The sequence below is a fragment of the Ovis canadensis genome, chromosome 16 (assembly GCF_042477335.2).
Source record: "Ovis canadensis isolate MfBH-ARS-UI-01 breed Bighorn chromosome 16, ARS-UI_OviCan_v2, whole genome shotgun sequence".
NCBI classification, from domain to species: Eukaryota; Metazoa; Chordata; class Mammalia; order Artiodactyla; family Bovidae; genus Ovis; species Ovis canadensis.
In genome coordinates, this window is record NC_091260.1 from 26611869 (window position 1) to 26638194 (window position 26326).

Below are 26326 nucleotides of genomic sequence, written 5' to 3' on the forward strand. Positions count from 1 at the left end.
GACAAGCTACAGAACGAGGGGAAAAATATTTACAAACCACATATTAAAAAAAGATCAGTTCTAGAATTATAAAGAACTCTCAAAATTCCACGGTAAAAAATAAACCCAATTAGAAAGTGGACAAAAATCATGGACACTGCACTGAAGAAATAAACAGATGATGAATAGTCACATGGAAGATATTCAACATCATTTGCTATTAGGTTAAAAGTAAGATATGATGAGATACCATTACGTACCAAAAAAGAATGGCTAAGACAAAAATAGTAAGAAAGGAAGAAATAGAAACACCATCAAATACTGGTTTTTAAAAAAGTGGAAAAAAACTGGATCTCTCATACACTGCTGCTAAGAATAATGCAAAGCAGTATGGCCACTCTGGAAAACATGCTGACAGCTTCTTATAAAATTAAAACAACACATTAATTACACTTTTTGACATTTATCCCAGAAAAATGAGAATTTACCTTCACGGAAAAAACCATACACAAATACTCATAGCAACTTTATTCATAATAGCCCAAAACTGGAAACAACCTAGATGTCCTTCAATGTGAAATGGTTTTACAAACTGGTAGTGCTTTCAAACTGTGGTGCTAAAGAAGACTCTTGAGAGAGAGTCTTCTCTCCAGAGAAGGAGAAGGACGCAAGGAGATCAAACCAGTCAGTCCCGAAGGAAATCAACCCTGAATATTCATTGGAAGGACAGATGCTGAAGCTTCAATAGTTTGGCCACCTGATGCAAAGAACTCACTCACTGGAAAAGACACTGATGCTGAGAAAGACTGAGGACAGGAGGAGAAAGGGATGACACAGGATGAGATGATTGGTCGGCATCACTGACTCAACGAACATAAGTTTGAACACACTCTGGGAGACAGTGAAGGACAAGGAAGCCTGGCGTGCTGCAGTCCACAGGGTCACAAAGAATCGTACAAGACTGAACAACTGATCAACAACAGGGCATCCATACTGTGGAATACCACTCAGCAATAAAAATCAATGAGTTATTGCTATAAGCAACAAGGCTGATGAATTCTCCAGGGAATTAGGCAATCGGCCAATCCCAAAAGTTATATATGATTCCACTTACGCAGTTTTGAAAAGACAAAAATGGAGGGAGAGGAATGGGAGGAGGAAGTCATTGTAATAATAAAAGGGTGACAACAACAGAGATTCCTGTGACAATGGATCTATTTTGTATCCTATCAATTTCAAAATCCTAGTTGTGATACCATAATATAATTCTTGAAGATACTGCCTCAAGGGGAAAATCTCACTATATTATTTTGTATAACTGCAGGTGAATTTATAGTTGTTTCAAAATAAAAGGCTTAATTCAAAGAGAAGCCTGAAAAGCAGTATCTATAAACTAGGGGAAGAGAGAAGAACACTAGCATTTTTACTTTGATTTTAAAAAGAAACAATTTAGTTAAGCAAATCAAAATATCCAAAAATAATAGAAAACAATACGAAACAGTCCATATTATTTAAGCTAAACCCTTGTTAAAAGTTACAAATCCAAACTACACTCTTGAAAGAAAAAAAGGGGCAAAACTTCCCAACAATGGATTTGGCAATGAGTTACTGGCTATGACACCAAAAGCAGAGGCAATAAAGGAAAAATCAGACAACTGGATTTTATAAAAATTAAAAAAGGTTTGTGCCTCAAGTCACTATCAACAGAAAAAAAGGCAACCCACAAAATGAGACAAAGTGTCTGCAAATCATGTATCTGGATAAGGGATTAACATCCAGAATACAGAGCGCTCTTAAAGTTCAACAACAGAACAACATGATTCAAAAATGGACAAAGACATTTCTCCGAAGAAAACATACATAATAAGCACTTGGAACTATGTACAATATTGCTGTCATTAAGGAAATGTAAATCAAAAAGATGAGATACCATCTTCACACACATTAGGATGGCTACCATCCAAAAAACAAAATAAAACAGAAAGTAAGTGCTGAAAGGATGTACTGAAATTAAACCTCTTTTTAGACCACTTGGGCTCTGCTGGCAGAAATGTAAAATAGTACAGCCAACTGTGGAAAATATGGCAGTTAATCAAAAACCTAAAAATGAAATTATTGTATGTTCCAACAATTCTTTTCTGGGTATACACCCAGAAGAACTGAAAGCAGGGTCTCCCGGGAGGGGGTAGGGTTAGTGAGTAGGAAGGAAGGATTTAGTTTGGGGGAATCTAATGCACAGCACTGTGATTGACTATAATTGACAAACACTATATACTTGAAAATTGCTGAGAGTGGGTCTTAAATACACAACAAGGAAAAGGTAATTACATGAGGTGGTGGAGGTATTAGCTAACTCCAAGATGGTAGCCATATTACAATATATGTGTATCAAATCAAAACACTTACATGTTAATTACATCTCAGTAAAACTGGGGGAGGGACAGGGAAGATGAGAACTGAAAGAAGGCAAAAATAAACATTTGGCAAATTTTTTAAAAATAGTGCTCTTCTACAGAGACTATTTCAGAACATATCTAGGAAAATTCTGATATAAAGGAAAGCCACAGAGTCAGGGAACTTGGATTTTTTTTGGTGCCAAGTGGTTTGTGGGATCTTAGTTTCCTGACCAGGGGCTGAACCTGGGCCCACACCAGTGACAGCACCCCTGGACTGCCAGGGATTTCCCTAGATTTATTTTTTCAATCTCATTATGTCAGTAATAAACTACATGACCTCTAGGATTTCATCCCCTCCTCTGGACCAAAAGTTTCCTCTTCTGTTAAAGATAAAAGAACGGTTACCTAGATTAGACTGTTTCTAACCCACTTTCAGTGATAAAATCCACTGAATCTAAGGACAATATCACCATTCTGGGGATGTCTTTTATGTACACCAAATTACCTATTAGACACATATTTTAAGAAAGGATTAGATCAAGGTCATTGATATATGAAACTAACAAAAATAAACCCAACGGCAGGGGTCCCCAACCCCTGGGCATGACTGGTACTGGTCCGTGGCCCATTAAGAATCAGGCCACACAGCAGGAGGTGAGCAGCAGGCTGCTCCCCATCACTCAAGTTATCACCTGAGCTCTGCCTCCTATCAGATCAGTGGCAGCATTAGATTCTCACAGGACCACAAATCCTACTCTAAACTATGCATTCAAGGGGTCTATGTTGCATGCTCCTTTTGAGGATCCAATGCCTGATGATCTGAGGTGCTGAGGTGGAGGTGAGTCACTCTGGGGAGCGACTGCAAATATGGATATCAGCAGCAGAGAGGTTTGACTGCACAGAGACCATAATAAATCAATAGCTTGCAGACTCCTATCAAAGTTTTATCCACAAACGGCAAGTCACAACTGAGCTGCATGTGGTGGCAGACTTTATAGTGGCAAGTGAGTTGATGTACTTCGATTATACAGCTACATCTGGTGGCAGGCTTTAAGTCAGAATCCAACACTTACTTTAGTGCACACGTGGCCTGCCAATTATTTACCATTTCTGTCCATGCCTCTCTCCTGCACTGCATACTTATCCCAGTCACAGTTTTTGTCAGCCCACAAGCTAACTCTAGCCAAAATGAGCAAAACACAAACAAAGCTTCTTTGAAAAGAAGGAAAGATCCGATGATGAGACAGCAAAAGACTCTAAGACTGCCAACAAAAAGAAAGTTGGATTTAAAAGGAAAATACCAAGAGTCCTACTTAACTGTGGGTTCACTGCAACAGGTGATTCGCATTCTCCAAGCTCCTTTGACTAATATGCGGTGACCAGCTATCCAACAAAGCCACGAAACCTTCAAAACTGCTTCACCACATGGAGACCAAGCACTCTGCATTAAAAGACAAGCCTCTGGAGTTTTTCAAACATAAAAAATGTGAATACGAAGAACTTCTCAAAATAAAGAAACATGAACATGATGAACAGAAGCAAGTACCAAAGTCCACCTCTTCATCAATTGTGTCTACACTGAGAGCATCATTCTTAGTGCCTAACCGCCTCATTAAAGCAAAGAAGCTTTTACTATTAGCGAAGGGAACTCTTTAGGAGAGGCTGCAGTTGAAAAGGTGGCATGCGTTCCTCTTATGGCTAGCACCGTTAACTAGATGGACAGATGAAACAGCAGGGGATGCTGAGGCACAACTGTTAGAGAGAATTAATGAGTCACTGTGGTAAGCAATCCAGGGTGACAAGTCTACCGATGTTGACAAGGAAACAACACTTGTTTCTATGAGCTGTATTTCCAGGAGGATGTGCATGAGGATATGTTACATGCACTTTTGTTGCCAACAACATCACAGTTGCAGAGTCTTTGAATGGTTAGATATCAGGAAAACTGAATGGGTCATTCTGTGTCAGCATATGCACGGACTGACCAGTTGCCATGACTAGACGGTTACTCAGGTCAAAGACGGAGCTTCAGAATGAGAGTCTATGCACTGTGTCATCCATAGAGAAATGCTGACTAGCCAAAAAATGTCACCTGAACTTAACATTTTGCAAGATGTGATTAAAATTGTCAACCACCTTAAAGAATATGCCCTTAACTTACGTTTGTTCATGTAGCTCTGAGGACATGGATGCAGGGCACACACATCTTCTCTTATACACAGAAGCGAGATGGCGTTCTAGAGGCCAGAGTTTCTAAATTACGAGAGTCACTCCAGAGATTTCTTTTAGAAAAACTGTCACCACTGCAGCACATTTCAGTCACAAAAAATGGGTCGCAGAACTTGCCTGTGTGACACTTTCAACCTGCTCAATGGACCCTGTCACTTCAGGGGAGAACAGATGTTCCAGTCGGCAGATGAAGTGGCTGCACTTAAAGCCAAACTGGAATTATGGGCGATGAGTGGACATTGGGATTTTTCACGTTTCAAACATTAGTAGCGATTTTGAAAGAGACAGCCTGGGCCTTCTTTCTCCCAGGTCACGTATCACCTATGTCGGCTTTCAAAATAGTTTGAGCATTACTTCTCAACCACAAACGACCCGAATACTGGAAAAGAATGGATCCACAACCTATTTGTGAATGAGGCAGGTGAACTGACTTTGTCCAAGCTAGAAAAGATCAACTGCTGCAGATTGCAAATAACAGTGGTCCTACAAGTATGAGACGACTTCAAATCTCCATCCACTCTAGATTAAAGTCAAGGCAGAATATCCTTAAATTTCCACAAAAGCACAGAAAAGCCTGCTTCCATCTTCAACATCCTATCTTTGTGAAGCAGGATTTTCTGCAGTGACAGCAACCAAAATGAGATTACAGAGTAGACTGGACAAAGACTGGACACACTTTTGTGTCACTGTTTCCCGTCACCCCCAGATGGGACCGTCTAGTTGCAGTAAAACAACCTCAGGGATCCCACTGACTCTGCATTATGGTGACTTGTACAATAATTTCATCATATAGCACAACTTAATAGTAACAGAAATGAAGTAAGTGCACGATAAGTGTAATGCCTTGAATCACCCTGAAACCACCCTGCCCCGGCCTCCAGTCTATAGAAAAATTGTGTTCCAGGAAACTGGTCCCTGGGGCCAAAAAGGTTGGGGGCTGCTGCCCTAGGGTGCAGTAAGCAGTGGCAAAGATCTCTTGGGAAACATTTACTATGTGTATAAACTACAAAGCTGGAGTTTAATATTATAATCAAATAAAGGACCAAAATAACTATCATTAAAGATATACATAATTACTACTGTGCATCACAGTAACATACTAAGAGTTCAAGGGAAATGTTTATAAGTAGTAGCATTTTTCCCAGAAATAAATCAAAAAGCAGTCAAGGAAAAACAATATTCAAGAAGCCATTCTCATACCACTGAAGTTACCGTCAACAGGCAGTTAAAGGGCAGAACAGTGATAGAAGAAACCAACTTCTACTTAAATCAACCTGAAGAGTTGATTAGCAAGTTTTCTTGTTCCCTTTCCCATTCCCTCAGTCAGACAATGCTAGAGGAAAAAAGCGTAGTATGATTAAATGGAAACTCCTAGGCAATAATAAAAATCCCCCTTTCAAAGATTAATCAGACTGCTATCCTAATCTTGGAGGATGATCTCAAGCAATGAAAGAAAATGAGGGGAGAATTTCACAGTTAAAAAGATAGGTTATTAATTATGAAACATGAGAATATATAATTAAATAATTATTCAATTTTTTTAAAAGTGCTATTACTGGTTCATTTATAATTATATACCTAGAAGATCCAAGCATACCATCTAAAAATCTACTAGTGATTTTTTAAAGTCTTCAGTAGAATGCAGTAGATAATAAACATGAGAAATCAATCTCCTTCTATTTAAGTATCCAGATAAGAATACAATTAAAGAAATAGCCCCATTCACAGCAACAGCAGTTCTCACCTTCCCCTCAAGTTTTTTGGAAATAAGCTTAACAACAACAACAAAAACCAACATAATTCCTCACAGTATTACACATACTAATAAAAAAAAAAAGCCACTGGATGTAACAAGAAGAAAATCATAAAATCAACTGAAGAGCATAAATGTTAAATAAATGGAAATTTTACTTTCTTAGAAAGAGCTATGCTATTCCAATGGTATCAATTACTTTTTAAACTAATCTATAAATTCAAGCATTCTCAATCAAGATACACACAAGAAGTATTTTTTAGAACTTAATGATTCAAGTCCACCTGGCAAATTTTTTCAAAAGTAGAGTAATAAACTAACACTTCCAGATATTAATACTATAATGGGGGAGGGGAGAATCAAGATAGCATAAGATTTAAAAATAAATAAATAAATAACAAAGAAAACCTTGATACAGATTAAGTGTATTTGGGAATTTACTATTGATTAAGGTAGAATTTTTAGAAGTAAAAAGATGATTTATTCAACAAATGGTGTTACACCTGGTTAGAAATGTGGAGAGAATCAATCTAGACAATTACTTCACTTCTTAAGCCAAAGTAAGAAAACAAGTTATTATTTTTATAATCCTGGCATCAATCCTTCCTAGAATACCATTAAACCCAAAAATGCATAAAAACTGACAAACTTGACTATATTAAAATTTAAACTACTATATAGCAAACAACACAACCAAAGTGTATAAACAGCAAATCAACTAAATTCATGTAGAAAACAAAACACATACAAATACGTAGTATTTCTAAAATAATTTTTACACTTAACTTGGCAGACACAATCAGTAAATAGCAATCTGACTCCAAAGCCTAAATTATACATAAGCCATACTACACTGCCGGTCTCAGATTTATACAAATATTTTAGGATAGCTAATATCCAATTTGTTCAAGAATGTTTATAGTAAGGTACTCTCATATACTATTGGTGAAGTATAAATGGATACAAACTCTTCAGAGAGAATCTATCAATCAATTTCAACTACACATACAGCAAATGTACTTTTGGTAATTATCCACCAGAAAAAAAAAAAAATATATATATATATATATACACACACACACACCAGTGAAAAAACTTACATACAAGGAATACAAGAATAGGGGCTTCTCTGAGGGCTCAGGGGTAAAGAATGTACCTGCCAATGCAGGAGACAAGGTTCAATCCCTGATCTGAGAAGATCCCACATGCTGCGGAACAACTAAGCCCACGTGCCCCAACTACTGAGCCGGTACTCTGAAGGCCAGGAGCCGCAAATACTGAGCCCATGTGCTGCAAGTACTGAAGCCTGGGCACCCAGAGCCTATGCTCCACAACAAGGAAAGCCGCCACACTGAGATCCCATGCCCCTCAACTAGAGAGTACCCCCTGCTTGCCTCAACCACAGAAAAGCCTGCGAAATGACGAAGACCCAGCACAGCCAAAAATAAGTGTAATTATTTTAAAAAAGAGTATAAGAATAAACTTATATTTCATACAGCACTGTCATGAATATGAAATAAAATTCGTATTTATGCCAAGAAAAATTTAAACATAAAAATTTTCTCTACCCTTTAGTCTCCTCTGTGCATTGTGTATCCTCATTTTGCATTGACCAAACCTCCCCTATCAACAGGCATACCTGCTCAACCATAAACAGCAACATTCTCCTGGACGTCCAATGGTTAAGAATCAGCCTGACAATGCAGGGGGACACTGGTTTGATTCCTGGTCCAGGAAGATTCCACACACCACGGGGCAACTAAACCCATGGGCTGCAACCACTGAAGCCTGCAAGCCCGAGATACTGTGCCTGGCAACCAGACGACCCCCCACCGTGAGAAGCCCATGCACTGCAGCCAGAGAGCAGCCTCCACTCGCCACAGTTAGAGAAAGCTCATGCAGAGCATGGAGAAGGAAATGGCAACCCACTCCAGCGTTCTTGCCTGGAGAATCCCAGGGACGGCGGAGCCTGAAGCTTCGGACACGACTGAAGCGACTTAGCAGCAGCATGCACAGCAATGAAGACCCAGTGTAGCCAAAAAAACACACCATTCTCCCAACAACAGGACAACTCAAAGGATACTATTCCTTCTTGATCTTATAAAGGGTCACATGACCCACCACAATGGTGCTTAAATCTGGATTATGTAAACTGCCAGTAATACTTCATTTAATGTACAGCCGCTGTCTCAAAATAGCTTATATAAAGCATGTGTTGACTTCTAATGGGCGGGACAGTTCTCAGAGCTTTCTGAGATGCTCTTTCTGGGTTATAGTCCTTAAATTTGGCGTGAATAAAATTTTCCAATTCTTAGACCAACTGATTAATTTTTCATCAACATGGGAAACAACCTAGAAATGTCAATGCTAATTAACATATATACATACATACCTACTATAATCTCTTACATTGAAATATTTCATCTTCCATTTTATCTAAAGATACTTAGACATGCACATATATGTACACTTACATGTTAGAATACATATAGAAGTCTTCAGAAGAACACACAACACACTGAGAATCCCTGGGAGACGGAAGTATATGGAATTTTCACCTCCTATACTATAAAATTTCTGTATTTTATCAACAATAAAAAAAATTAAGGTAAAAGTCTCTCACTGCTTATACCTTGTCCAGCCCTCCAAGCCTGCAAAGTGTTAATTGTTCGGTTGTGTCCGACTCTTTTGAGACCTCACGGACTATAGTCCACCAGGCTCCTCTATGGAACTTTCCAGGCATGAATACTAGAATGGGCTGTCATTTCCTTCTCCAGGGATCTTCCCGACCCAGGGATCAAACCTGGGTTTCCTGCATTGCAGGTAGATTCTTCACCATCTGAGCCACTAGGGAAGCCCTACCCTGAAGTATTTTACTCTACCCATACCTAAAAGACAGAACGGATAGAAATGGTACTCATTTTGGTAATCAAGTTCAAAGAGATAAAGAAGACAGACAGACTCAAAGAGTTTCTAGTTTAGGAACAGTTTTCAAAAGAAAGAGCAGACAGGACATTATGTTGCTATCAGGTATCTCTGATGGGTTGAACTGCATCTACTATACACACGCTAATATTCTGCAGTTAGCCCCAGGACAATCAACTAAATCTTTTAAAGTCTCCAGAGATTAACAGGGCACCCAAAGAATCCATTTGTTGCTGCCAGGATCCTTATCTTTTCCTAGAAGACTAAGAATAAATCTATTCTAGTCACAAAATAATATCCCAATATACCTCTAAAATCACTTCCATAATCTTCAGAGATGGGGCTAGTCAAACTAACTTATTCTAGACTAGGTGATAACCATGGCAAGGAGATTCATTTTGAGATTACAGGTTTCCTGTGTTAGCCCTAACACAAATGACACAACTTTCTCTCACCCCACCCCACAGGATTCTAGAATTGGTCTACTGGTCTACAGATTGAAATTCCAAGGACACAATTATCAAGAAGGTAAGGTAAGGTAATTCCAAACTTTGGAATTATGTAAAAATAAAACTTTCATATGGAAAAACACAGTTGCACCAAAATCACTGCATTCATACTAAAATCAAGCCCCAACATCATCTCCACAAGTAACCTATTACACTATAAAAGTACTGATTCATTCCATCCCCCTTTCATACAGTAACCTGGAATTACTAAGGAATATTTCACCTAGTGTATTTTACAATGTGCTACATTTTAGAATTTTATTCCTTTATAAATACTTCAAAAATTAACTGAACTACAGGGCCTTGTAGCTAAAAATGTCTGTCTTATCAAATGCTTACCTCATTTCACTCACCAAAAAAAAGTACAGAAACAAAACTAGTTCTCACTAGCAGAGAAAGGTTACAAATATGGAAAGGGAAAACACTAGAGTGAACTCTTGGTGCTAGACTAGAACTGGCAGTATCATTGTGAAATCAGTCTGTTTTTACAGAAACATAGATATGAATGTGTATGTCTGCACACATAAAAATATTCCCTAGTTCTACATTCTAAGAAGGCCAGGAGCAGCAACACCCTAAGAGCAGCAAGTACAAGAAGTGCCCTGATTTTGGCTTCTAAGTACCACTTTCCACTAAAAATAACTGAAGCAGCAGGTTTGAAGGTAAGTCTGGAACAGCATATTGCACTAAATACAAAAAAAAGTGCTCAAAGAAGGAAGAAGGAAAATACAAGTATGTCAAAAGAAAATAAACCAGTTGAAGGGGTTCTCACCAGCAAAATCAACAAGAATTTGAGCATCACAATAAATGATAATGGAGTATAAATCAGTGAATATAACAGGTAATCATGAATAGATAGATGTAAATAAATTAAAAATCTGATGAGGAACAAAATATTTACATAGTTTCAATACTCAGTCCCAAAATATTTAATAATTACAAATGAAGAAGGAGTACCTTGACATAGATGTCTAGCAGTTACAATCTTAATTACATAACCAATTCCTATCAGTAATGGAACAACTGAAATTGCTTGCCACCTAATAAGATACAAGAATCCAAAATCACTTCCATGATAATCCTGTCATGAAACTCTAATCAAAATCTAATTAAAATGTCAGAAAATGCAAATTAAGGTTTATTTTTAAAAACAGATCTATAACCTTTAAAGTATCAAATCCCCTGAAAGTAAAGATTAATTAAAATTGTTCCAGATTAAACAAGACTAAAGAATATAACTAAATGTAATGTACGATTCTAAACTGGATACTTTTAATCTAAAAGACATTAGAGTGACTTGTCAAACTGAGATGTTAGTAATGGAGTATTAACTTCCTAATTTTGATAGTTATGATGTTATTATGTAGGAGAATGCCCTTATTTGTAGGAAATAAGCATTATTTAGAAGTGATGAGGCATCAGGTTGACAAGAACAAAAAAGTTATTTGCACTATGCTTCCAACTTATCTGTGTATCTGTCATTGTTTCAAATTTTAAAGTATGAAAAAAATTACCAAAAAAATCCCTGGATAGGAGGGTGATTGGGGGAGAATCATCCACATCACAGGAAACATGTACACATACGGCTGAGTCCCTTCCCTGTTCACCTAAACTACAACCACACTGTTAATCAGCTGTACTCCAACATAAAAATAAAAAGTTTCAAGTTTGGAGGAAAAAAAAATGCTTTCCAAGAGTCTGCCAATTCCCAAAGCATGGACTTTTACGCTACAGCAATAAACAAACTTATTTCTCATTGCCAAAAATATGTTGATTGCAATGGTTCCTATTGTGATTAATAAAGATGTGTTTAAAATTTATAAAAAGCCAAAAAATATCTATCAGTTCAGTTCAGTCGCTCAGTCGTGTCCGACTCTTTGCAATCCCATGAATCGCAGCACGCCAGGCCTCCCTATCCATCACCAACTCCTGGAGTTCACTCAGATTCATGTCCATCAAGTCGGTGATGCCATCCAGCCATCTCATCCTCTGTCGCCCCCTTCTCCTCCTGCCCTCAGTCCCTCCCAGCATCAGGGTCTTTTCCAATGAGTCAACTCTTCACATGAGGTGACCAAAGTATTGGAGTTTCAGCTTTAGCATCAGTCCTTCCAATGAACACCCAGGACTGATCTCCTTTAGGATTAACTGGTTGGATCTCCTTGCAGTCCAAGGGACTCTCAAGAGTCTTCTCCAACACCACAGTTCAAAAGCATCAATTCTTCGGCGCTCAGCTTTCTTCACAGTCCAACTCTCACATCCACACACAACCACTGGAAAAATCATAGCCTTGACTAGATGGACCTTTGTCGGCAAAGTAAAAACCTAGGAGCAGTACATCTTCAGATAAGAACAGAAAGGAATTTGCACAAAAGAAAAAGTGGATTGGGACATGGAGTTGGTGGGGGGGTAGGGTAGACAACAAGCACATTTGAAGAACCAGATACACAAAACAAGCATAAAGTGGGATCTCCAAAAAGGGTAAGTTTTCGTAGCAAGAAGAATTGGGAGAAGTGTGTCCTGGGCAGTGAGCCAGGTAATAAAACCACAATAGAAGAGCTGCATGGCTAAGGCCTCCAGCCATGGAGCTCTCTCTATAATGTGGGAGATACGACACTTGGACAGTTTAACTGTGAAAAGAGGGGAATATTATCTCCCGAGGGACAGGAAATACATGTAAGAGGACAAGCTACCCTAAGGAGAAACCCATTAGCTAAACAGACCAAAGACAGAAGAACAGGGACTCTCTTGGCCTGGGGAAATACTTAAATGACCAATACGGTATAGTCTGGACTGCAATATAAAACTTTGAAAAATCTAACATCTGAGGAAAAACCAAAAGCATGATATAAATTCCAAGCACAACAGGTACAAACTTCTTATATTTTTAATGGAGCAAAAACAAGATAATGTAAAAGTAATACGTATCTTGACTGGGTTCAATCCCTGGGTCAGGAAGATCCCCTGGCAGAGGAAATGGCAACCCACTCTAGTACTCTTGCCTGGAAAATTCCAAGGACAGAGAAGCCTTGCAGGCTATAGTCCATGGGGTCACAAAGAGACAGACACAACTGACCACACGTGCACGCGTACACACACACACACACACACTATATATATATATATATCTATATATATATATATAGATATATATATATAGCAGAGATTCAAATACATGTAGACCAAAAATAACACTTAAAAATAAAAATCAATTCCTACTTAAAAAAAAAAAAAGCAAGAGTTCTTAGAAACTCTACTTTTCTTCCCCAAAAGTAATGAAATAATTTAAAAGAACTGAAGACCAAATTAATGAACTAAACAATCAAGCCAGAGGATTCTCCCAGAATGGGGGTGGGGGGAGGGAATCAAATAACAAGAGCTCCACAATCCCAACATCCACCTAAGTTCTCAAAGTGTGAGCAATGGACCAGGGAAGTCCTGAGACATGTTCAAGGAATTTACAAGGTCTAAACTATTTCATCCTAATATTAAAATATCATTTACCCCCACTATACTGACAGCAATGGTAGGTAAAATCTCTAGTATCTTAGCACAAAGGCAGTGATATTAAGCTAGACTAGCAGCATTATATACTCACAGATTTCTTTTCAAACACTTAAGGATATCTTTAATGAAGCAGTAAAAAAAATAACTTTTTTAAAATTTGACCATTCGGCATGGATCAAATTTGGACCATCAGCAGTAAAAGCATAGAGTCCTAACCAATGGACTGTCACAGAATTTCCCCTCCAAGAAAATAATAATTTTATTAATTCTCAACTCTTCAATATGTGTCTTCTTCATATTCTGTAGAGAATTGGCAATCTTGAGGAAAAGGACTTAGACTTAAAAAGTAAATTAGCCTTTTTTTTTTTTTAATGAAACAACATTTTGACCTTAAAGAGAATGAGACACTATGGTTATACAGATTTAGGAATTTGGCAGACATTTTCTCAAAAATAAACTAAGTGAACCTGTAACTTCAAGGGGAGAACACTGACAGTATTTGTTACCAATGATTAGTATTTGAGCTTCCAAGTGAAAATTTAAAATTGTGGAAAACTTATATCTGCCACCCTGAGCTTGACAGCTTCATATTAATGAGATCACTTGTGACATTAACAACTTTTCTGGTTTTATTACTGCAAAATGAAATGTGTCAACTTTTGGGGAAAAAAATGTATTAACTCAACAAACCAATATTTCCCAAACAACCAATACATGGTGTTACAAAATCGTAAACAGGTAAAAGATTCATTCTTGTTTCAGGAAACAAGAAATGGAAATTCATTGATATGATTTCAGATTCAACACTGCAGGTCTCCTTTAAAAAACTACCACTTGCCAAGTTTTGGCTAAAATACTTTTCCAACCATATGTCTGTATGATACCGGATTTTTTTCATATACTTCAACCAAAACAGTATACTGCAAGATTGAATGCTGAAGCAGATACGAAAATCAAACTGTTTTCTATTCAACCAGACACAAGAGCCTTACAAATACATATAATAATGCCACTATTTGTTTTGGGAAACAGTTATATTTTTGTTAAAAGTGTTACACTAACACACAATGATTTAATTAATTTGTAAAACTCTGTAATACAGGAAATAAAATAAATATAACCCATGTAAACTAAAGCTCTGTGGGATTCTCAGCAAATTTTAAGAGTAAAGGGATCCTAAGAATAAAAAGTTTGAAAACAGCTGCTTTAGGGCTAATTACTATTACTTGTAATTTTACTATGCTATAACTTAGTGAATCCTCCTAATGACAAATAAAATGTATACAGCACTCTTCCCTAAAGCAAGCTGAGACTATTCTTTAAATTTTTTATTTTTATACAATTTTTAAAGGTTACTTTCCATTTAGTTACTATAAAACATGGGCTATATTGCTTGCAATGTGAGACTATTCTGTTTTCTAAGTTAGTCTTTTTTCTACTTTTCTAATCTCTCATTGTATCATAGTCCCTAGCTTCATGATGTTGTCAATGCGCTTTCTCACCTCTTCTAGTACATGAAAGGCAAGAAACAGCTCAGTATAATCAAAAACAAATGCGCTGTGAATAAGGACTCCCCTATGAATGAAGCCCCCAGATTTTATTACATCTATTTTGATTACTTAAATCTTTATTATTTTCAAATTTTTATACCACATTCTATCGGTAAATAATCTCCAGATAAGTAGAATCTTCTTTTATTAACTTAATTTTTAGATATTCTTTTCTACTGTCTCATACACTGTCAATTATAAAGCCTGGCATGGCCTTCATCCAATGGTACCTGGAAAAATTTGAAGTGAGAAGAGTAAAATAAGTGATAGAATTTCATGCTATTTCATAACAAGATAAAATAAGGCAATTTCAAAAATTTAGACATTGACAAATAAGACACCTAATCTGAGAAGAAGGAAAGGAACAAATAGAGAAGGGAGATACAGAAGTATAAGCTTTAGTGCTGTAAGAGGCCAAAAGCGTAAGAAAGCAAGAAGGTAAAGGGGGTTAATAAACATAAGAATACATAATAACATGATATTACCTTAACAGAGGTAATTTTAGGGATATTGAAGAGTAAAAAGAAATGAGGAAACAAAGTAAAATTAAAATATACCGAGGAGTATTAGGTTAAATATTGGCATGTAAATTGAGTGGGAATGAAAAGGGATGTTGAAAGTTCAGTGGCACTGACCAAATAAATGTCTCCTACTCATCTTTTAAACAATTTTTGAAGTGGTCAGCATAAACTGGTAAAGTTCAGAAATGGGAGACGAGCAAAATATAATCATAAAACAGAAGCTGAACATGGAGAGAATAGGGGAAGTAAATGAAGCTAACTATAAAAATAGGAAGATAAAGGAATTAGAGAAGAATGCTGAGTAAAGCTAGATTTCTCCTTTACAATTAGGAAACAAGACAGAAAAAGTTAAAAGTTAAATCTGAAAAAAATGGGTGTACTACCATTCAAGTGATTTCAGGCACAAAAAAATAAAAAATAATAGGGAGTAAAATCACAGAAAAAGTGGAAAGCAGAAATGCTGAGCTTATTTCCTTAGACAATTCGAAAGTAGGTATTATAGAGCGTAATTCACACACAGATTTTTTTCATGGTAAATAGTGTGCATTCAAAAACTGAATAATTTCTTATGAAGAACTAAACACAAGTACAATATACGTTATCAGGAAAGGAAAAGAGAAAGGCTTCTTTAGGAATTTATAACACAGGTATTCCCTACCCCCCAAAGAAACACGACGTGATAGAGAAATGGATGAGCAAAGGTAATAGTCAAAATAAAAGTTCAGTCAACAAGGTCTGTTTAAAGACAATCTAGATAAGTAGCAATTACAAAAGGAAAAATTACTTTCCTATCCAACATTACTAAAATCTGCATTAGCCCAAATACTTTATAAACACTGCCATAATCTATTTCTAAACCAAAAACAACTTAAGCTCTAAACTGTGTCATCTATAAGCAACTATTTAAAATAAATGGCCAAATATGCACCTAATTTTCTGAAATTTTCATGTCTTTCTTATAGTAAGGTGTTGTTTCTACCAGGAGCTCAATACCAATATCACTAAAATAGCTGAATTTTAGAGATTTACCAACAATACATATGAAATATCACTAATTATAGTTACCACTTTATTAAGAAAAAACATGCAATAAAAAATTTGCTTTCTGTATCTGAACCTCTGTAAGCTTTTTAGACACGAAAAAATTTGTAATAGTTTGTTCTCAAACATCAGGCAGACTTCATAATATAATATTTGAATCCATTAGTTGAAAGATTAAGTTTATCACCATGGAAAACTCTTAAGTACCTTCAATAAGCAGTGCCATTCAGTGTGCATTTTGTACAGACACCTTGGAATTACTCTAGATTTGCCAATTTAATCCAAGAAAACTCTTAGAATATTAAGAACATCCAAATTTTAAAGCCATTTAAAAATATTTTAATTATCATTTTTGTAATCTTTTTAAACCACTGTCACATTTTAAACAAGATTTTGAAAAATACAGTTTGATAATAAATTAAAACCTAAAATTCATTTAAGTTAATTCAACACCAAACTAAGTCTGCATTTAAACATACTATTGCTCCCCCAAGGGAAAAAGAAAAATCAAGAACTGTATCTAAAAACAGGGATGTAAGTATTTTCCAGGGCTATAATACTTTTTACAAGTAAAATTTACTAATGCAGAGAAACATATTTGCAAAGTGATAGCTCTCTATAAAAGACTTGCTCTATTAAGGCTTTCTTGCTCTGAAGCCAAGTATAAACCATATAAGGAGACTGAAGTTCAATGCCATTTATTTTGTTCCCCTCTTTCAGCTGCCCAAGAATAACCTCTTTCGTTGCCTAATGATATGTTCCAAAATCATAAAGCAGATCAGTTAACTACTTTAAATTTCCTGATAAAGTTACTTTGACTTAACAGGAATTACCTTATGGTTCACAAATCTTAGCAACAATTTAAAAAAAATTTTAAAGGCGTTCTAGAGATTAAGCTTTAGGGAAAAAATTCAAAAGAGATGAAAGATTGCCATTTTGAAATGTATTTGTGAAATAATTTGATCTAGTCCTTCATGACCTAACTTTTCTCTCCTTTGAACTAAAGAAAGCCAACTATTCTTTCTTGAGGTAGCATGGGCAATTAAACATACATTTATATTTAAGATATACCTACCAACTAAATACCATACTTATTTAATATTTATTCAAAAGCATAGTATAATCTTTCACCTCCCTTTACCACAAAAGTACAAACGGAAAAAAACCAACCTTAAAAAGACACATTAAAACACCACTGAAGAAACCGTTTCGTGTTTGCTCCGACCAAAACTGGTTTGATCTATAAAGACTACCGATTGGTTCAGAAGTGTTTGTATTTATGACTGACTGGTGGAATGTCTCCCATGCTTCAATAACCCCTGCCACCACCGTAGATACTCATCACCTCTGAGGCGGCCAAAACATTCGGGCCAACACAAAAATGTAAATACTGTACTATTCCAAAAGCACAGATGTTTATCACAATCACTGTGATGCCCATGAAAATTGTTGTAAGCGTTTTACTTTCCTTTCTCTGTGTCCTGTTCTGAACTGCACCTAAGTCCCAACAAACCAAACTACTTCACAGGTGTTTACGTGTGTTTTTAATCGTAACACTCTTTATCGACAATACTTCCTGCCTCCTTTTTCTTTCTACTCTCAGTAACAAGAAAAATCTAGCCGACAGTTGTTTTCAATTAATTAACCAAACAAGTATTATCAAGTTCTAAATGTCTGAAAGGAACAAGTTATTGAAGAAATCTATTTATTACCCACCTAGAAAAACGACTGAGAATGGCAAAGGTTTCTGTTTTATAAAACTCAATGAAATATATCCATAAAGACTGCTACTAAAAACAAATCTATATAGATACAATTAAACGCAAAGGCCAAGTAATCGGTAACCGTATAAACAAATGTGGCAGCCATCTCAGCAGCAGCAAATCGCTCCCCGCAGTGACCTAACTTTCTTCAAAACAAAAGTTGCCAGGTTCAGCAACTTAATGAATCAGAAACATACACAGTGTATATGTTCCAGGAATCTAAGACTTCTGGACCTTGTGCCAAACAAAGGCACTCTTCCTTCGGATTGCTTAAAACTTTTCGTCCCACCTCATTCTTACAACCTCTTCTAAAATAACCAAAGAGGGAGTAACATCTTACTATTCAGCACCTAAAACACTATCCCGTTCGACATCAGAAAAGGAGAATTTAAGGGAACTTGAGAAAAAAACCGAAAAACACTAAAGTTTCCTCTCTTTTCTGGCCCGGGAGCTTTGTGGCTCGTAGACACTTCTCGTGAAATTTACCTTTCGGTCGGGCAGTGTCTCAAGGCAGCTTTTTCAAGGCTTCGCCTGACATGATTTCCTTCCCTTCATTAGTCACTTCGGATCCAGCCCAATTTCACTCTCCGGTGAGAGCGGATGTGGAGTGGCCTCCCGCAGAAGGAAGAGTAGGTGGCTTTGGTGGGGGCTGGGACGCGCGGGCTGGTTTCCCGGTCTCGAGTTTTGCAGGAGTTTCCCAGCCCCAACTAGGATCTCCGCCGAAAAAAAAACTTTTCACTCGTGACACCGCCCGGAATTACCGTGCGAAACTCACTTCCTGCCTTGGCGAACAGCAGGATCCAGCTCGGTCCAGGGGAACCCGGAAAACCAGCTCCAGGCGCGCCGGGGAGGGGGAGGGGAGGGGGCGTCCGCCCCGAGCCTGGGACTCCGGGCGACCCGCGCGCCCCGATACCCGACGGCGGCCGAAGCCGGCCGGCGGGGGCGAAGACGTCGCCGCGGCGCTGGGAGAGCCGCGGTCGCGCTAGGCCGCCACCTCCTCCTCGCCGCCGCCCCCGGAGCCGGGCGGCGGGGTTATTGTCTCGATAGAGCCTGCCGCGCCCTTCGCCTGCGCCGCCGCCGCCGCGGCCGCCCCGAGCCGGAGCCGAGGGGCCGGGCTGGCTCGATGGCGGCCCCCTCCCCGGGCCGTCCGTCGGGCTGTCCGTCCTTCCGTCCGTCCCTCCCCGCCTTCCCTCCTCGCCCTCGAGCCCTCTTCTCCTCCTCCTCCCGTTTTCCCGCCGCCGCCCCCTCGCGCCCCTCCTCGTTCTTCTTCCCAGGCGGCGGTGGCTCCCCCGGGAAGCGCAAAGGCTGAGGGCAGGCGGCGGCTTCGTCTCCTCAGGAGCTCGCGGGGCCGCGGCAGGGGCCGAGGCTGCGTCCCGCGCCGCCGCGCCACATTCACTCGAGCGAGAGACTGCGAGGGGCGGGGAGGGGAGGGAGGGAGCGGAGAGAAAGGAGGAGGAAGGGGGCTGGGGCGCTGGGGAGTCACTGCCTCACAGGCCGCGGCGGCAACAGCGCCACCGCCCCGGCGGCGAGGGGGGAAGAGCAGCGCGCGGCGGCGGCGGCTCCGCGGCGGGGGCGGGGCGGCCTCCCGCGGGCTTCGCCCCAACCGCCAACAGCCGGGCTGGAGGCCGGCGCGAGCCAGTCACCGCGCGCGGGGGCGGTGCGGGCCGACGTCTGCGGCGGGGGGCGGCGGGGGGCGGCGGGGGGCGGCGGGGGGCGGCGGGGGGCGGCGGGGGGCGGCGGGGGGCGGCGGGGGGCGGCGGGGGGCGGCGGGCCGGGGACCGGGGGGCGGCGGGGGGCGGCGGGCCGGGGACCGGGGGGCGGCGGGGGGCGGCGGGCCGGGGACCGGGGGGCGGGGCTGGTGGCCGCCGGGGGTTCGCTGGTGAGGCCCGCTGCAGCCCAGGCCTCAGAGGCCTGCTGCCGCTACCCGGCTGCCCAAGGTGGGGGACTCCGACGAAGTGGAGCCTGGCTTGCCCGGTGCCCAGCTTGGGAGACCGAGAGTCTCCAGGCCTCCTCCACCCCGGCCGATTGAGTTTCTTTGTACGACAGTGATCGGTTCAAGTCCAACCCCGATTTCAAGGCTGCAGGTATCTCTTTCAACTGCAGCACTCCAACTTCCTCTAATGGCACGCTCGGTTTGCAGGAAACCACAGCGGCAGCTCGGAGAAGCTTCCCACGCCGGCCCTTGCTCCGAGCTTGCTCGCTCAGCAACGCAGCTCCTCCGAGTCTCAGCCTCACACCGGTGGGGAGACAAAGCTGGCCCTGGGACGGGGGAAAATGGCCCGCGAAATTGCCTAAAGATAATGCCTTTGTTAGAGGAAATATTGGATACACTCCGATACGCGACGTAGGCTTCCAACCCTGGAGGTTTCGGTCGTGCAGTCGTTGAATTTCGCTGGCCCTAGTGATTCAGCCTGGCAGCGTTTGCGTTTATTGCGGAGAGAGCTGCTTAGGCATTCTATCAACACATATGGCATAAAACGCCTCAACCATAACATTGCACAGTTTTTGCAGTTACTGCCTTACATATGTTAACAGACAAGACGGCCTTGTTTTACCCCGAGAAGGAACGCAATAGATACAAAACAAACCATTCCCCGCCCCCAGTCTCTGCTGTACTTAACAGCGTACGAGGATGGTAATTAGTCTAACTCTGTGTCCCTGAAGTCATTGCTTCAGTTCTTCCTTCTGTGTTCCAGAGATAATTATTTATAACCAAGTTTGAATAAAGAGCTGTATGCCCTACAGATGATTTTGGCTTGGATCCAAAGGAAGGAGTTGATAAAGTCCATCAAAGAATTATTTAGCAAAGTGAGTTGTACTCTAGTGACAAATACTTGAAATAACTCGGGAGACGTTCAAGACATTCTATGAGGGTGGAAGTAACAGACCTAGGGCCTTAGCCTAATAGCAGAAGTTGAAGGTTCACAGATGGTGTCAAAATGTTCAGGTTTATTCAGTGCTGAACTGAAGGTAAAAGCATTAAACTGGAAGTTAGGAAGAGAAACGGCAGCCGGGTATACTAGACCAAGCTAGTTACCCATTTTGGCCATTGTATAAAAGTTAGCGTATTATATAAGCTAATTTTAATCATCACAAGAAAAATCTCCTACCCCACTTTCAAAAAGTGCTTTGAGTTTGCCCAGACTCAGTGGCAGAGCTCTCTCTCCTAAAGCAAGCCAGGATGGAGAGTCTCCCAGATCAGCGCGAGACTGGATGGCTTCTGGGATTCCAGTGTTGCATCTGGTCTCAGGTTGGTTCAAGACCTCTTTGAATGTGGCATCATAAATTCAGGTAGACCTAACTTCCCCTTCCCCGTCCCAATCCTCAACCTAAATAAATAGGACCAGCCCAGTCTGTGGGCTAGAACCTGCCCTGTCCCCCTAGCCCCTTTTTGTTTGTTTGTTTGTTTGTTTTAAACCTTAGACTCCTACTGGTTCGGATAGGTTCCAATTTGAACCTATCTGGGCGATTACTATGTAGGCTTAGAAAAGTACCTATAACCCAAAACCCCTCCTACAATTCACCTGAAGTTTTGCCACTAGAGTTTAATCCCTTGAGTGGTTTATTTCTCTAGCACAAAGACATAATCCAGGGGAAAGGTAATATTTTAAGCCTTATTAGTCGTTTATACCAATTCATCAGATTGTTTCCCCAAAGCAGCTTTTGATGGAAGGGAATATAGAGATAGCATATGCTGATGCTGAGTAGGCAGGAGAGGGAAATGGGGTTTCATTCTTTGGGGCCATCCACAGAGTGGTAGAGACAATAAAGTGCCCCTCTCCCAATTGATTGTTAAATAAGTCCAACTTACTCATACTGCTAGAATGAGCCCCAAAACACTGGCCTTAACAGAATGGAAGCCAGGACACACTAATGTTACCCATTTGGGACAGTTCCCTAGCGGTCCAGTAGTTAGGATTTGGCTCTTGCACTACATGGATCTGAGTTCCATCCCTGGTGGGGGAACTAAGATCCCACAAACCATGTGGTACAGACAAATTTAAATAAATTTTTTAAAAAAACCTATTTTGACATATTTCTTTAATAGCCCCTTTGCAAAGTTTCTTCAGCAGAAATTCACACAGAAAGGTGAAAAGACAGCCCTATGATCAGGGTACTCAAAAATAACAATTCATCTTTATTATTCATCAATGACTACTCCGTTCTAACTCATATGAGCAGCACATACAGAGAGAGCTAAATCTTCCGTTTGTTCTTTTTATACAAGGCACTTCTGTTCTGTGCTATACAGACTAGTTTGTTTTAAAAATCCTACTATAGTTTACCTAAGATGGACTTAACATTTCAATTTATGCTTAAAAGGAGAACTAAAACCCCACTTTAAATACGAATGCCTGTGATTCTGTAATAATTAACTGAACTCCAGAACCGCCGTAGAGAGTAAACTAATAAACATTTGTTGATAGCTCAATCTTCCCCATTGTGCTTCTCTAAATAATTCTCTGTGAAAGCAGGAATTCCTTCTTAGGGATTCCTCTTCCCAATGGCAGGGCTCAGGAAAGGTCTATCAGAGATAAGACACATATCTGAAGGAGAGCTGTAAGACCTTAAATGTTCCAGGGAATGCACATAGCCTGCATGTGGTGGCGGGGTGGAGGGGCTGGGGGAGATGCAGAAAGCCTACCCACTGTTTTAACATGAATTCCCCTGTCATTTCCCCCACGCCTGCCCAGCAGCTGTGCCAAAGCACTGTGGGCACAAAGTTAGCAGAAGGTGAGGAAAAGTTTAGGGTGCTCATTCTTCTTTTCTCCCATTCTCAACAACTGTAAATAATTGGTTACCTAAAAACCAAAGTTTTTACCATAGCAGTTTCAGGAAAAATTAATTTTTGAGCTAGAATAGTGTTATACTTGGGGGGAAATATGTCTAGAAGCTTTAGATGAAGTAGATCAAAATGCATTATAACATGTATTTTTAGTAGGGACTACTTTCCTATTTTCACTTCCATCTTAGTGCCTAGATAGAGGGGGCAAGAGGTTAAGGTGGCAAGTGTGTGAGAAAGGACTTTGGGCTCAAAAGAGGAAGTACATACAGGAAGCAAAATTAAGAATTTTATAATATACAGGGAATGGAATCGTCCCTCCCATAGCATATTTCTTTCTTTCACACCTATTTTCAATAATATTCTATGAATCACAGGGAAGTCTGCCTCAACTTATGAAAAGTTTTGAAGTATTCCCCCCAATATATGCATGATAATTTTTTTCTATCTTATACATTTGGTAGCCTATTTTTTCAGACATCTAAATTTTCAGATGTCTTATGAAATTTTTAAAAGTATGGAGAAGATAAATGGTGCATGGTGATTATTCTTGTGACCTCTGAAACAAGACTGCTTGAATTAGGAATGGCTACTGTATAACCTTGGCCAAGTTACTGAATGTCTATAAACATAAGCTTGAGCTCCCTCATCTCTAGAATGGGAACTATAATACTGTCTCATAGACTATTGGAAGGACTATGTAAGACAGTGCTCACAAATTGCTAGGCAGACTCAAACGTGTTAGCTGTTATTAGTAGTGCAATTAAAATACACTGATAATATTTGCCATGCTGCCCCCACTTCTAAGGTGACCATACACTGTATCATCCAACATAGAACACTTTTGAGAGTGAAAACAGACAATAATTACATGGGGACAAGAAATGTAAAACCAGGACTGTCCTGAGCCAACTGAGGCAAATAGTCACCTTAATAATTTCCAACTTTATTACCATGTTCTGATACACTTCCCCTCTCAGGTCTTCCCTGATATGAATCACAATCTGTTTCAATTATATCACAATATGCACACTTCTTTCTAAATGATAACAGTGTTAAGTCAACAAAAGAAAAGATTAAATACTGCTGCTTATTGTCCTTCCATGCAGGCTTTCACTTAATATTTCCTTTGAGTAGTGAAATTGCTGTTCTCCTACTCATTTAAGGCCACTTATAACTTTACATTTTTTTCTATGCATGTGTGCGTGCTGTCGCTTCAGTCACATCTGACTCTTTGCCACTCCAGGGATTGTAGCCTGCCAGGCTCCTCTGTACATCATCCAGGCAAGAATACTGGAGTGGGTTGCCATTTCCTACTCCAGGGGATCTTTCCCACCTAGGAATCAAAGCTGTGTCTCCTGCTACTCCTACATCGCAGGCAGATTCTTTACCACTGAGCCACCAGGGAAGCCCTTTTTTTCTATAGTACTTAAAAAAATACTGTTTAACATCAAAAAAAAAAAAAAAAAGCCAGTACGTGGGTATTAAGCATAACTTGAGATGTAGGATAAGGCTAAATGCCCTGCTCTGAAATGCCAACTGTGTTTCATAAAACCTTGTTTTCATTTTTTAGTTAACCAGCAAATTATTCCTATATCAAAGTAAAACATCATATCTGTTTGTTGATGATGGCCATATAATCAGAATACTAAATAAATCTCACCTAAATCTAGCTTAGTCAGTATTTGAAAAATAATGTATCTCAATTGAATTTTCTATAATAATTCTGAATATACTTTAACTCATACTTTCTTCCTTTGGAAAGAAATTTATTTTCTGGGAATTGACTGCAACTATCCTTCAAAAATGCTGATCTGGATAGCGTATTTTAAAATGTTTCCTCTCTGTTTTCCTTGTCCAATCTCTGTTTTTATGCCATTAAATTTATGTCAACCGTCAGATAATAGAGTATTCTAGTTCTCTTAGTTTTTAATTACTTTTAATTTTCTTGTTCTTCCATTTTTTCCTTTAAAACAGATGCTACATTTCTCTTCCTTCTATCTTGGGAACCTCCCTTTGAGGGTTTTTGTTTTCCTATATAAAACTTTATATGGTACATTTTTCATATTTCCTGCTGTACCACATACCAAACTACTAATAAAAATGTCATTTCTTTTCAAAAGGTTTTCATTTCTTTACAAAGAAGTAAATATATTGAGAAGAAATAGCCTTCAAATATTTTATAATTTTCAATGTAATTTTTCTTCTTCATTCTTGACATTTTCTTTCATTTACCTGATTTCTAGCCACCCTTAGTCATAGACAACTGATATTTCTATTTTGTTTTCCTTAGTAATGAAACATAGACTATAGATTCTTTCTTGTCAATATTGTCATCTTTCAGAAAAGTTCTGGCAGAGGCATTAGCATTTACTAGCTGGTGACCTTGGAAAAATCATTTAATCATGTGCAATAGTTCATGATCTATCAAATGGAAAATAAAGCTCTGTCTTATCTACCTCATAGGGTTATTGTGGGCACCAAATGGGATGATGGACTTGAAAGCATACTATATAAACAAAGGCTATTTTTTTCTCTTACATCAATAGTGATACATTTCATCATTATCATCAAATAAAATATCATAAGCCATCAGTGCCCATTGACTTAGTAGCTCTATGATATGCATATTTTAGATTACATATTAAATGCAGCGTCTATTCCCTATAAAAAGTTCACCTGCAATGGAGGAGACACAGGAGATGCAGGTTTAATCCCTGGGTCGGGAAGATCCTCTGGAGAAGGAAACGGCAACCCACTCCAGTATTCTTGCCTGGAAAATCCCATGGACAGAGGAGCCTGGCAGGCTACAGTACAAAGGGTCACAAAGAGTCAGACATGACTGAGCTACTAAACACATATTTTCTTTAAAAGTCTATATCCTATAAGAGCAGGTAGATATAAACTCATCAAATTTTATATAAAAATTTAAGACATTAATTCAGATGCCAAAAATTCAGTTTTAATAGTTTAGACACTGGCTAGATTTTACACTATGACAATGTCGCTAGGCAAATTAGAAGTAATAGTTTCAGGGAGAATGTTTGGCCTACTTAAAGAAAATAAGCTTTTGAAAGTTTAGAATCTAAGAATTTTCAGTAGTGTTTGAATATGCAGGAAGTAGACCTTAGAAGGCAATGGCACCCCACTCCAGTACGCTTGCCTGGAAAATCCCATGGACACAGGAGCCTGGTAGGCTGCAGTCCATGGGGTCGATGAGGGTTGGACACGACTGAGCAACTTCACTTTCACTTTTCACTTTCCTGCATTGGAGAAGGAAATGGCAACCCACTCCACTGTTCTTGCCTGGAGAATCCCAGGGACTGGGGAGCCTGGTGGGCTGCCGTCTATGGGGTCACACAGAGTTGGACAC

At 39.5% G+C, this 26326-nt stretch overlaps 1 protein-coding gene across 15 annotated transcripts in view; it reads right to left on the reverse strand.

The window, feature by feature from the left end:
• Window positions 1–19845, reverse strand: part of ERBIN (erbb2 interacting protein) — a 128139-nt gene extending 108294 nt beyond the window's left edge. For all 15 annotated transcript variants that reach the window (XM_069556282.1, XM_069556279.1, XM_069556276.1 and 12 more), the window contains exon 1: window positions 18657–19845. The gene's annotated coding sequence lies outside the window, so the exon portion shown is untranslated. The remainder of the gene's footprint in view (window positions 1–18656) is intronic.
• Window positions 19846–26326: the final 6481 nt, after the last annotated feature.